Source organism: Prinia subflava, chromosome 7, assembly GCF_021018805.1.
Source record: "Prinia subflava isolate CZ2003 ecotype Zambia chromosome 7, Cam_Psub_1.2, whole genome shotgun sequence".
NCBI classification, from domain to species: Eukaryota; Metazoa; Chordata; class Aves; order Passeriformes; family Cisticolidae; genus Prinia; species Prinia subflava.
In genome coordinates, this window is record NC_086253.1 from 4,334,091 (window position 1) to 4,346,553 (window position 12,463).

A 12,463-nucleotide genomic window follows, 5' to 3' on the forward strand; every position below is an offset into this window, starting at 1 on the left:
GCAGATCAGTTAATTTCCTCTGCTGTTAAGTACATGTGCTCTTGATGATATCTGCAATTCTAAAATCTGAATTATTGTGAGGGACCTCAAGTGGTCATTAATTCAATCTGCTGCTCAGGAAGACCTAATACACAGTGAGCTCCCTGCCTGTGAGTCTGCTGTGGATGGTGTCAGCCCCAGGATTTTCTCTTTTTAAAAGGAACCTCATGATGTTCCTGTCTGTCTGTCTGTCCCTCCACATTAATGATGTTCATCTGACTGTGTTTTCCTTAGATTTTCCTAGGACTCCTTGGCACTCCAGATTTTCATGAAAGCTACTTGAAGAAGAGAGGGAAGCTTCCAAATGTGAAATGTGTTTCCTATTTTGTGAAATATATGGAAAAACACGGATTTTGGCAAAGGAAAAGGAAATAGTTTGGACAGGAATAGTCAGAAGGGGTGGGAACATGGCACTGGGGAATTGAGGGGCTCTTTGGTCCATTAGGGTCCATCCCACTGCCCCCAGCGAGAGCAGGACACGATTCAGAGAAGAAAACCCATTTCTGCATGAACTCTGCCATCTCACAAGTGGCAATTTTGCCTGAAAAACAACAGGACCAAGCCCTGCCCTCTCTCCATGTAAGTATCACCATTAACCCAAAGGGTAAGGAGTAATTATTATTGCTGGTTTGTCACAGGAAGCGACCCACACAAAGTGATATCATAGACACAGCGATATAATTTGACACACAATAGAACACAACACACATCCAGATGGCCACTGATAAAGAGAAGGTTTTAAACACAGCCAGGAAAAACCCAACCTCACTTGCATGACAACGTGATTTAAGCCCTTGATTTCTGAGTGCTCATGGAGCACTGGAAAGAGGAACAAAATGCTGTCAATATCCTTATCATTTATCATTAGCAGCAGGAAACTAATGGTCAGAGCCCTGCCACAGCATTTATCCTACAGTGATTGTAATTCTGATGGTGGGACAATTTAACTGCAGAAAAAAATGCTGCCCTTAGAGACAGCTAATCAAAAGTGTACCACTAAGAAACATAGTGGCCCTAATGACAATTTATGATCAGCTTACAGCTATAACGAACATTTTGCTGTTAATGGATGGTGCTAAGTGGAAAACAGAAAGTCAGGACTCGAAGGGAGGTTTTACATTTCAGAAAGCAAAGTCTGCTCATGCTGATCCGTGCTGTGAAGTCATAGAGATGATTGGCAGCTATTTAGAAAGCCAATCCAGGAAGCTGCAAGCATCCTTTAATTCCACCTAAATATTATTTTAGTTACTGCCAGTTATTGCAAACATAAACTAATGTTCTTTTTACTTGTATCAGCTAAAGAAATATCATGATAGATTACAGCAGTTATAGAAAAAAGCAGACTTATTCTGGCTTTGCTGTTACAGCAGTTCAAATCACAAGCCAGCATCAGTATTTTTCCTCATGGAGTCTGAAGGCACATAAATATTAAAATGTAATTTGAAATTTCTGGCCAGGTCCCAGAACAGTATTGTTTATGCAGTGTTTGACAGTGCTATTCAAATAAATCAAGTAACAAATGTGTCATGATTACTGTTAAAGTGGAAACTGCAGCACTAACAACTATTAAGATAAATGATGCCATGCGTGGAAAGTATTTTATGGGTGCTCTGCCTCTGTGCAGGGGTGTGCAGGCATGCACAATCAGCTGTCTCCAAGGAAAATTAAAACTGCATCCAGGGAGGAATATTGCAAACAACCAGCTCTGCAAGCAACCAGCAATGACAGCACATTCACTTGTTGTGCATGGGATAAAATAGACTTCTGCTTTGATATTTCACTAAATCTTGGCTGCTTTTGGGTAATTTAGGGTTTGGGGCTTTTTGCCTTATTATTATTTTTTTCCCTAAGAGACAGACAGAAAGATTTTTGGCAGTAATCAGAGAAATACAAGGAGTTACTATAGTCAGCTGTCTGTTTCTTTTTGTAGCAGCATGTTGTTGGGAGATATTAAATTGTAATCAAAAGTAGAATTTAATCTCCAGCCAAAGGAAGGCTGGAATTAGAGGTTTAGGGAGGGACTGATCCTGTTCTAGGCCCCATCTCCACAATGTGGATGTCTACAGCTGAGCCATTCAATTCTGTACATTGTCATGTGAGAGACACAGGCATTTTTAGAGGAATCATCTGGCCTATTTGAGACGTTTATATTTAGCCAATGTCACTGTGACATAGACTGAGCATCTCTGGGTGTCTGTGAGAGATGTTTGCAGTGGTGTCACACTATCCCCATTCAAGGCCTGGACAGTGGTGGGTTCTGTTGTCTCTGGCTACCTGAAACCAATGGAACATGGGAACATAATTATTGTGTTGGCTGCACAAGGAGCTTAGAAGTGTCTGGTTAACTGTCCTCACCTTCCAGTGGTAGCAGGAACCCAGGCAGTGTAAATTAATTTATTTAATTTAGCAGATTTCAGCTGGTGGGAATACCTAAATTGCGGGAGCCTGACATGAACAAAAATAAAAATTTGATGAGGATCACAGACCAATTAACATGTACACATCTTTTACTGTCAGTGGTAAAAGATGTCAAGCTCTGAAGTCTTTAACCTGACTCTGCAGGGTCTCAGAACTTATCTGAGATCACCTTGGCTTGCTCTGATTTGTGGTTGTTTCTCTGTAGTAACAAGTATCAAGGAATCCCTTGAATGAGGAATTGTGTCTTAGTTTAGCTTTAGTTTGCAATGATAACATGTACAAGTAAAATTAGGAAACTGAGGATAACACCAGAAGGAATTTGAACAATTTTAATTGTATTATTAATTAAGCATTAATGGAATTATATATGTAATTGCATATCCCAGATTAACTAGACTGCTAGATTAACAGATTACTAGACTGTTAAGACTTTATTTGTACTAACAATAAATTCATATCTCCATATATATGGTATGCTTTCTTTTGGCCATAAGAAAACCTTGGTATAACAAGATACTGATGAACTTTGGTAATGAGGTATCAACAGCAGGTTTAAAGTCAGAGCAGTATCAGCTTAGCTTGTTCTACCCTTACTTTCAGCTTTGTAAATAATAATGAGAATAACATTCTCATCAGAAAATTGATTAGAGTGCACAAAGTCCACTGGCAAAGCCTTTGATTAGGACATTGATGATACAGTACATTGATTAAAGAGCTCTTGATGGGATTTATACTCGTCTATAGTTCAGCAAAGTTCCTTTGGCCTAAAAGGTGAGAGATCTGTTTTAAAATTGATTTTGTAACCTAAGAGATCAAGGTCCTGGTTGGTATGAAGAAGGTGTTGCAACCTCAGATGCCAGTGTGGATATGCTGCAGGAACAGCACAACCTTTGCACCTGTAGAGGAAATTTCAGTAAAAGATTCATTTTACTGAAAGCAGAGAGGACAAATGAGTGCATAGCTCATCCTCAGTGTCTCTACCTTTTACCATGGTTCTATCCACATGGCAAAAATCCATGACCACTCGTGGTGGGATTGCCACACACTTCATCAGCTGAGCTCGGACAAGCCAGGGACAAACATGTTGAATATGCTAAAAAAAGTGCAGAAGGGAGGAAAGACTCATATAACCTTTCTGAAGAGTCTGAATACCACGCTTGTAAATAAAACTCTTGTACCACTTTGCAGCTAAATGCACCTATTAAGATTTTAATTAAAGCTGATGGAGCACGTACAGAAAAAGTGAAAGAAAATTAGGACTTCAAGAAATGTTCAAAAATTTAAGTAGGCATTTGAGACCAGATGGGAGACTGGGGAAGGCCAGTGCCAATAGACCTGACAGTCCAGCAGAAACAGGTGAAAGGTGATATTTGACCTGCTTAGAAAACTCATTTGTCAAAGCAGGACCTCTGCATGGGTGGGAAATCAAATCCAGCTGTAGAATAAGATGCCCCAAGCCTGAGCATGAATTTCCCCTGCACTGTGCACTAAGTGTGGAAATGTTGTTTGTGATCTTTTTGTGCTGTAATTCATGTGATATTTTACCCTGTCTTAGGCAGATAACTCACTTTATTGGAATTAATGGGGAATAGATCAAATAAACACTTTGTACAACAAATGCAGTTAGTTTGGTATTCACAAAGCATCCCTTAGTCCCCAATAAGGCCAAACAAGAAGAAAATACTGATTTCAAACATGATCATGTCATTTTTGATGTCTGGAGTCAGTTGCTCAGGGCTCTTCAAAGCAGTCACTTGTATTTTAGAGTAATGATTAATCAGAATATTTTAAAGGCTGATGGGTAATTCAGTATTTATAGGAAGCTGAGTTTTTGGGCCCCATTTTACAGCTCCCTGTCATGCGGTTGATTATTTCTCACTGTAGCTGACCGGTGGAAATTAGTGTTGATGTAAATTTTCAGGCAGCTGATCAGCAAAAATATCCAGGAAGAAAGTAAATTCAAACACTACTTATTCATTACAAAATGAAAAATAATTATTTTTGTCTTGACTGATTGCTTATTTTATATGTATGCATATGCAAAAAAAGAATCAGACATAACAGTGTCATCTCTGCTCCCCAACTTATTGTGAATTGGTTCCATTTTTTTATCCTATAGCATAATTAAGATCAGTATAATATTTTCCTTTATATCTAGTCAACTGTAATTTTCTACTCCTTTAAATATCTTCTTTTTCCTCAGTTATGAAAGAACATAGGAGAACTATTTTTAATACTTCCCCAATCATTTTTTTCCTACCCTTTCACCTCAAAGTTTCATATGAGTGTGATAATTTCTTACCTCCCTCTGTTGTTGTTTCTGAAATAACAACTTAAACATGGACTATCTTTTCTTACCAACAGACATCATCAGACAAGAGAGTCAGTTTGGGCATGCTGAGGGCTTTTATGTGATGAGATGCCCAGAATTTTTAAACTCTTTTAGTTAATTTGTTTCTTTTCAATATTAGGCTATTCTGTATCTACTTTCTATGAAAAGAAAACAACACTGCCATTTGCTAATAATGAATATCTGGGAAATAGAGTAGCCCATAAGATCCCTGAGGAAAACAGAAGTAATTTTCAGTTCACTTAGAGCCTGGAAAGAAACAGAATTTTCTCATTTGTGGGGAAAAAAAAAAATACAGTGGTTTCTGTACTTTCTAGGGTCTGCTGTTCAAAGTCAGAAATGCAGATGGCAGAAGAGCTGCCAGTTTGTGCACAGATATCAAAGGTGTTTTCCTGAATCATTAATTCACATACCCATGAATTGTTGTGGTTTCAAAGTGCAAACACTCATCACAAGAAATGACAGCAAAAAGCTGAAGACAATAAGGCAGCTTGCCAATATTGCAAAGTTAAACTAGAACGTGAAAACTTTGTGCTGAAGGTTAATGTCACACCTTAATGAAATTTTTTTGAAGTTTATGACTAAAAAGTCCAGATGGTAAACCAACAGCTCAGGTGAAGGAAGGAACCCACCTCATATCTTATAATAAGCCTGATGTATGATTTGAAATGGCACCCAGATGAGTTTTCACTTCCAGCTCCCTCATAATTCTACATAATGAAAGATTTGATAATGTATAAAAGCAGTTAAATGCAATGTTGATGTCCTCAGAGTCATCTTTTTCCTATGATATTGAAAATATCTCTGGTATATTATGTATGGTTTTGTAAATGGTATACATTTTTCATAGCTGCTTTCACTGGCAATTTTCTTCTTCTAATGGCTGAATAATTAAACAGTAATGGGATATTTAGGCTTATGTATATTCATGGGGAAGTAGTCATAACAAAAAAACCCTTATAATTAACTATGACCCCACAAAATAAACTTTTGTTTATGCCCCAATTTTTTATTTTTCATAGACCTTAATTTTTTCCTACAGATAATAATATTGACAAGCAATATAGAATATGAACTTACAAATCCACATGAGGTCTTTGTGGCTAAAGGTTTGTTTTCAGCACTGTTTGTATAAACTCTGCCTACAGCAATGCCAAGGGCTTGGACTTGTGTATTTTCAATAATCTTGGTACACATGGGGGGCTCATTATTGCCTATATAGAGAGTGGAAAATCTCAGGGAGATTTGTTTGATGCTTCCTTTGCTGAGCCTGTGGTGCAAAATTAGCTTCTTCAGTATCTTTTCCAGAATAATGAATAATAGATTGTATTCACTCAAAATTTGCACTGACCTCTCATGATAGTATCTTGTGGTCCAGCAGCTCTTGAAATGTCCAGATCACTAGAAAATGGGATATTTCATGTTTCCAGTCCCCCCAGTGCTCTGTAGAGGGGTGTGAGTTGCAGTTGGGAGTTCATGGCCTCTTGGGTTTTCTGAATTTAAAATATTAATCTCATTAAATTCAGGAGAATTTTGTCATTGACTTCAGGACATCTATTGACTTCTGTGGTGCCAGCACTTAATCCTCTCTCTTATTTTTGAATACTGTACGTGGATTTGTAGATGCAACCTTTAATTCCAAACAAATTTCCATATAATTATGGATTTTCAGCAGGACAAACTGACAGTCTGAGTAATTAATTTATTTTATTCTTTTGTATCTGTCTTGTGGTTGGCTTATTCTTATTCTTATTCTTATTCTTATTCTTATTCTTATTCTTATTCTTATTCTTATTCTTATTCTTATTCTTATTCTTATTCTTATTCTTATTCTTATTCTTATTTTTGTTCTTGTTTTGTCCTTGTCCTTGTCCTTGTCCTTGTCCTTGTCCTTGTCCTTGTCCTTGTCCTTGTCCTTGTCCTTCTCCTTCTCCTTCTCCTTCTCCTTCTCCTTCTCCTTCTCCTTGTCTGTTTTTTACTTGAAATCACTATTTCACAGTACATGTTTTTAGGGTCTTTTTTTTCCTAGTACATTCATTTTTCATGGGTATTGTTGGCTTGTGCTGCCTTAACATGACTGTGAAACTGCAGGACTGGTCTCCATGGGCACAACCCTTGTTATTTATTCCAACCTGACTCCCTTAAAAGAGAATTTTCCCAACCAGCACAAGCAGAGACAGATCAAAGTTTACCACACCTTGGTCTGAATTGCTGCTGTCTTGGAACTTTGTGTGAGGAACCTCACACTCCTCATAGAACACCTCTGAAAAAAGGTTTGCAAGCACGACAGACTATGGTCATCAAAGATTAACTTGAGGTTGTAAATGTGAGAGGGTGGAAACATTTAGGTTCTGTAAATACGTCTTTACTGAGGTTAGCAGAATGCTACTTCTTGAGTGTATTTTCTAGAAATAAAGGTTTGTAATATTTGAAAGGTGCAGTTTTGTGATATTTCTTCAAACAGATTGGAACTTTTCAGCTGAGGAAAGGACATGAGATTTGGCAAAGATATGAAATATGGACGATGGAAGCAAAAAGAACTGTGTGACATATGACAAAGGCTTGGAGAAAAGGAATAAATAACAATTGAGCATTGCTTTTTTTTTCTGAGACAACAACAAAGGCATGAAATAAAACTTGGAGGTGGGAAGCACAGATGTGAGAAGTTACTGTCTTCATTCTACTTGTATTTAAAACTTTCTGCCTTTTATGAATGTTTACAGGTGCTCAAAAATACACTGGATTTTATTTTTTAAAAACTCAGCCCTTTCAAATTTTTTAAAAAGAAACAATTTCACTTCAGCACTGCATACATGGATGGGATTATGGATGATCTATTCTCATGTTTTCAGAGGCCTGTAAAACCTACAAACCTGCTGAGAAATATGAGTGAGTATGTAAGGTGTTGTTTTGGCTGGTTACTGTTTTCTGACTTATTTCCAGGCTGTGATTTTCAGATATAATAGATGAATCAAGATTCTGCTGACTTTGAGGAGTCTTACATGTTTTCTTCTTGAAGAAAAATGGTGTTCCAGACTGCATAATGATGTATTCAGGTTGAATTTTTTGTTCATGGGTTATATTGTATCTTTTTCTTTTGATGCTAGGCAGGTTGGTTAAGGATTTCTGGTCAAAACGTTTTCTTAACACTGGGTGAAAAGACAACTTTTAGTGATATTTGTACATCTAATATTTTTAAAATGTGAGGCTGGAAATTTATTGCCTTAATCACAGTATAAACTAGATTATTCTGGTCCTCATATTTCTCTCTGGTGTCCCACAAGGCTTGTACTGAGCCTGAGATGTGAACTTTTGCTTCTCCAGCCAAAGGCCCTCGGGCTGACTTCTGTTGTCATGCATTACAGACATCTGGCTGCCATGAGAAATCATTTCCACGGACTTAGAGGTGAGGCTGTGGTGATTTTGGGATAGATAATTCAGTGAGAACCTCGTCTGGAAGAGGGATTTTGTGAAGCACCTACAGTGCAACCCCTTTGGCTTATCTTGGTGGATTTTGAACAGAAATAGTTGGATATCAGCTGAGATTTGCCCAAAGATTTGTATTTCCTGTGGATGTTTTCAGCTGGAAAATTGGCAAAAGGAAAACCAGTTCCAGTAAGGTGAAGGTAATCCTGAGATCACAGACAGCCCTTGCTTCTGGATTTATAAAACTGTCCTTTTAAACACTGGGATTTCTCACACACACCATTATTCCCTAAAACTCTAATGAAAGTCACTATAGCATCGTGTCCTACTGCATTTAATTCAGTAGAGTACAGCTGAGACAGAAATTGGTTTTGATTCCTTTAGCCAACTTTCTGCTGCTGTGAGGTGATTCTTTTTTCCCCTCTCTCTCTCATTCCTAATATCAGGACTTTAAGAACATGAGGTTTATTTAAGGTGAAAGCAATATCAGAAGCCCAAAAAACCAAACCAATATGTGAAATCAAATGCGATCAATTGCAATGAAAAGCCTATGGTAGTCGTCTCAGGAAAATTGAATTCTTAGGAAATAGGATACAAATTAAGTTCTATCTATTGTACAGACCTGAGAAAGTAAAAGATAGGATCAGAACTGAAAAATGTATGTGAGATAGGATCAGAGCTGAAAAATTTATGTTTACAAAAAGCAATGCAGATGAGCTAATTTGGAATGAAGAGTAAAATGGTCCCCATAAAGTGCACTATGACATATGTAAGTATATACATTAAATTTGGAATTAAGCATGCATGCATTTTTGTATATAATTATCTCTATGAGTTTGGCTGTATGGTTCAGAACAAAAATTTTCAATAACAACTTTTAATTAATCTCAGAATTACTGTCACCATTTTATGCTGTTAGTTATCCTTTACTTTGAAAGAATTCTTCAAAGCAGATCTTTTAAACTAATGCTTATTTAGTCAAAAAGTAATAACTTATAGGAATGCTGTTCAATCAATAATAAAAGTTCACAGAGACAATTTTCACAGAGACAATAGTCATGATCTTTTTCTCTAGCTGTAATTTAAACTGACTTCTCTCTGTGGATAAGATGATGTGCTTATTTATGGAGAAATTACTCTTGAACTTAACAGCAGGGTGGCAAAAATTACCTTATAAATCTGGGGAGTATTTTCATGGTGGTTTTTGTTGTTGGTGGTTTGGTTTTTTGGTATTTTTTTGTTGTTTGTTTGTTTGTTCTTTTTTGTTGTTTATTTGGTTTGCTTGTTTGTTTGTTTGTTTGTTAATCAAAGGGGTAATGATATAACAAGATATATATTGCAATCAAATAGTTTGTATTCCTGTCAATGAGATGTACCCACAACTGGACATATGTGAAAAAGTCTTTCCAAGCATGTTTTGGGTTTACATTTCATTATAAACTTAACTGTATTTTAGTAACCACGAACATCTTTTATGTACAGGACTCCAAAAGATTTTCTAAAATATGACAATGGGATCTATGAAGATTGGTGCAGGCATAAAGAAGTTTTCCAATCAGGAAAAAAGTACTTTGATAATACTTAATTCTCAAAACATTCTGAAAGGATTTACAGATGTGGGGAATCGATGAATAATGATTTGCTGGTTCTTCATTTTGTTCTACTGGAAGCCTAAATTGTGGATATTTTTGATTTGTTCTTTCTGCAGGTTGGGTGATTGAGGTCTTTTGTATCAGCTCCACATTTAAACAAACACTACAAATGTAGAGGAAACAACTTCTTTTACCACACCTCTCTTCCACAAACTGAATTGAGCCTCTTCTGTTCAGAAATGTGGTGATGGTTCAAACTAATAATTCATCAGTGCCAGAAGTTACCATCAAATGGAGAGTGAAGACTATTTCAAGCATGTTAGTGTGATTTTGGTGACCATCTGAGCAGCTTCTGGTTGTGCAGACAATGTTACACCAACCATCTCTGGTTTCAACTTTTTGATCCAGTATTTTTTCAGCATAGCTAAGCTACTTCTATTCCGATATTAAAAACAACAAAGAGCTCAGGGAGAAAAATGTTTTCACAGCCTTTACAATCAGAATAGCAATATGTACAGATGTTTCCCTTTCAAAATAATTTGCAGTTGGAGAGCTATTGAAGATGTCTGTTATTGATATAAATTGTAGGTGGATGCGTTAGTATCAGAATTGTTATTATAAGAAGCCAGAAACAGAAATTATTGCAGCCCAGATAAAGACACAAAAAAGGTGTTCTGAAGAAAAACATTTCATCCTTTAAAGAATAATAAAGAATCCAGTGTCATTGGTTTTGTTCTCTCAACTTTGTTGCAAACTTTTTTGTGTATCTGTGTAAAGCTGCACACTTGTACAATTGAGAATATAAATAAATAGATCTTTACATTTGTATACGTTTACACACTAACACATGCATATTGTGTGTTCAACTCCCTTCTTTACAATAGTCTTTTTTCTTTTCAGAGATTTTCTCTTTTGCCATTTGAGATATTCGAGTTATAGACTCAGATTTATTTTCTGAAAATTCTCCATGGAAAAATCAAAAGCCATCATAAATGCTATACTCTATGAGATAATGAGGCTTTGACAGTGGTTAGGATCACTGCTGAGAATAAATTCAATTCTGTGTGCAGTTGCTGGTGCGGAATCAGATTAACCCAGTAATTCTATGCTCAAAAAAATGCTCTTTTTTTTTTTTTTTTTTTTTTCTGTGAGCCCCATTTCCAATTGTCCATATTGGCTTCTGAAAGGTGAGTAACTTACAAGGTATTTTTTTGGTTGGTTGGCTTTTTTTGGTTGGTTGGTTGGTTTTTTGGGTTTTTTTGGGTTTTGTTATTGTTGTTGTTGTGGGGATTTTTTTGTTTGTTTGTGGTTTTTTGTATGGTTCTGAAGATTTATCATAATTCAGCAGTTTCCTTCAAAATTTAAGAAGTCTTTGGAAAAGCAGAGTAACCTTTAACCACAAGTGCTAGAGGAGGACCCCATTCACACAGTGACATTATGACACAAATCAGATTTTTCAGAAGGGCATGAGGTTCACACTGTGGTAAAGTTAACCTCCAGCCCGTGAAGAATTTTTCAGTGAACTAGTGAAAATATAAATCAATTGTTCACTATTGCTTTCATGTTGTGGAGATTCACACCAAGTCATGCATGGAGCTGTAAAACCAGCACAGTTCATCAAACGTGAGTTCCCCGTGTCATGTAGATAAAAGAATCATAAATCTGGATCTGAGGGGGAACAAAATGCCACGAGTGACAGATCACTGCAGCTGCTTCAGCACTGCCAAGAACGCAAAAAAACGAAAGTGGAAGAGCTGAAGGCTGGATAATGCACTCAAATGAGCAACCAGAGCAGCAATGAAGGGTTCAGAGTAGTGAAAAATTTCTTCTTGTGCTGAAGAAACCCAAGTCCCTGGCACCGGATGAGATCTCAGAGATTCCCTGCTCTGTCCCAGACACTGCCTTGGGGTGGGGCTGGGGACAAGTCCCTTCTCCAGGGTCATCTCTTTGTCAACAGCACTGAGGTATAGATGGGTTTCCTTCTGAAACTGCCCAAAAAAGGTCAGTAAGACCCAATTCCAGTGAAATCAGGACATATCAGACACTGTTGAATTCTCTGGACTTATTTATTTGTGTGAAAGAAGGGAAGAGCACTCTGAGAAAGTTTAAAAAACTGACCATACCTGTACATGTTATGTTTTCACATTTTGATAAAATGGTTGGATTTGGGTTTTTTTTAAAGAATGTGAAGCAATTATTAATTTTTTAAGTGGTGTCAATAGGTTTTCTCTGTGCTTTTGTTTTTCTGTTTTTAACTCTTTTAGAATGAGGACAAGGCCTTTGTGTTTTCATAGCTACTCTCACATGACTATTGTTAAAAAAAAATTACTTGGGAATTTATCTACCACCACTAGATGAAAGTAGATATAATTTCTTTATTTTTAGATCTTTTACAATAAAGGAATAAGAAGGCATAAATTTTGTAGAATTATATTATTTTATAGGTTTCTAGATTTTTTCAGACTTTTTTAAAAATTTATTCCTTTTTCTAAATTCTCAGTTAATTCTTGATTCAAATTATGAAGGTAATTCTATGCTTCTTATGTCATTTTTATTGCCTGTGCTGTGGATGAAGGCCTTCAACTTGCTGACATCCAGAGCATTGGGTATGACTGAAAAATGCACTTTAAGGATTGAT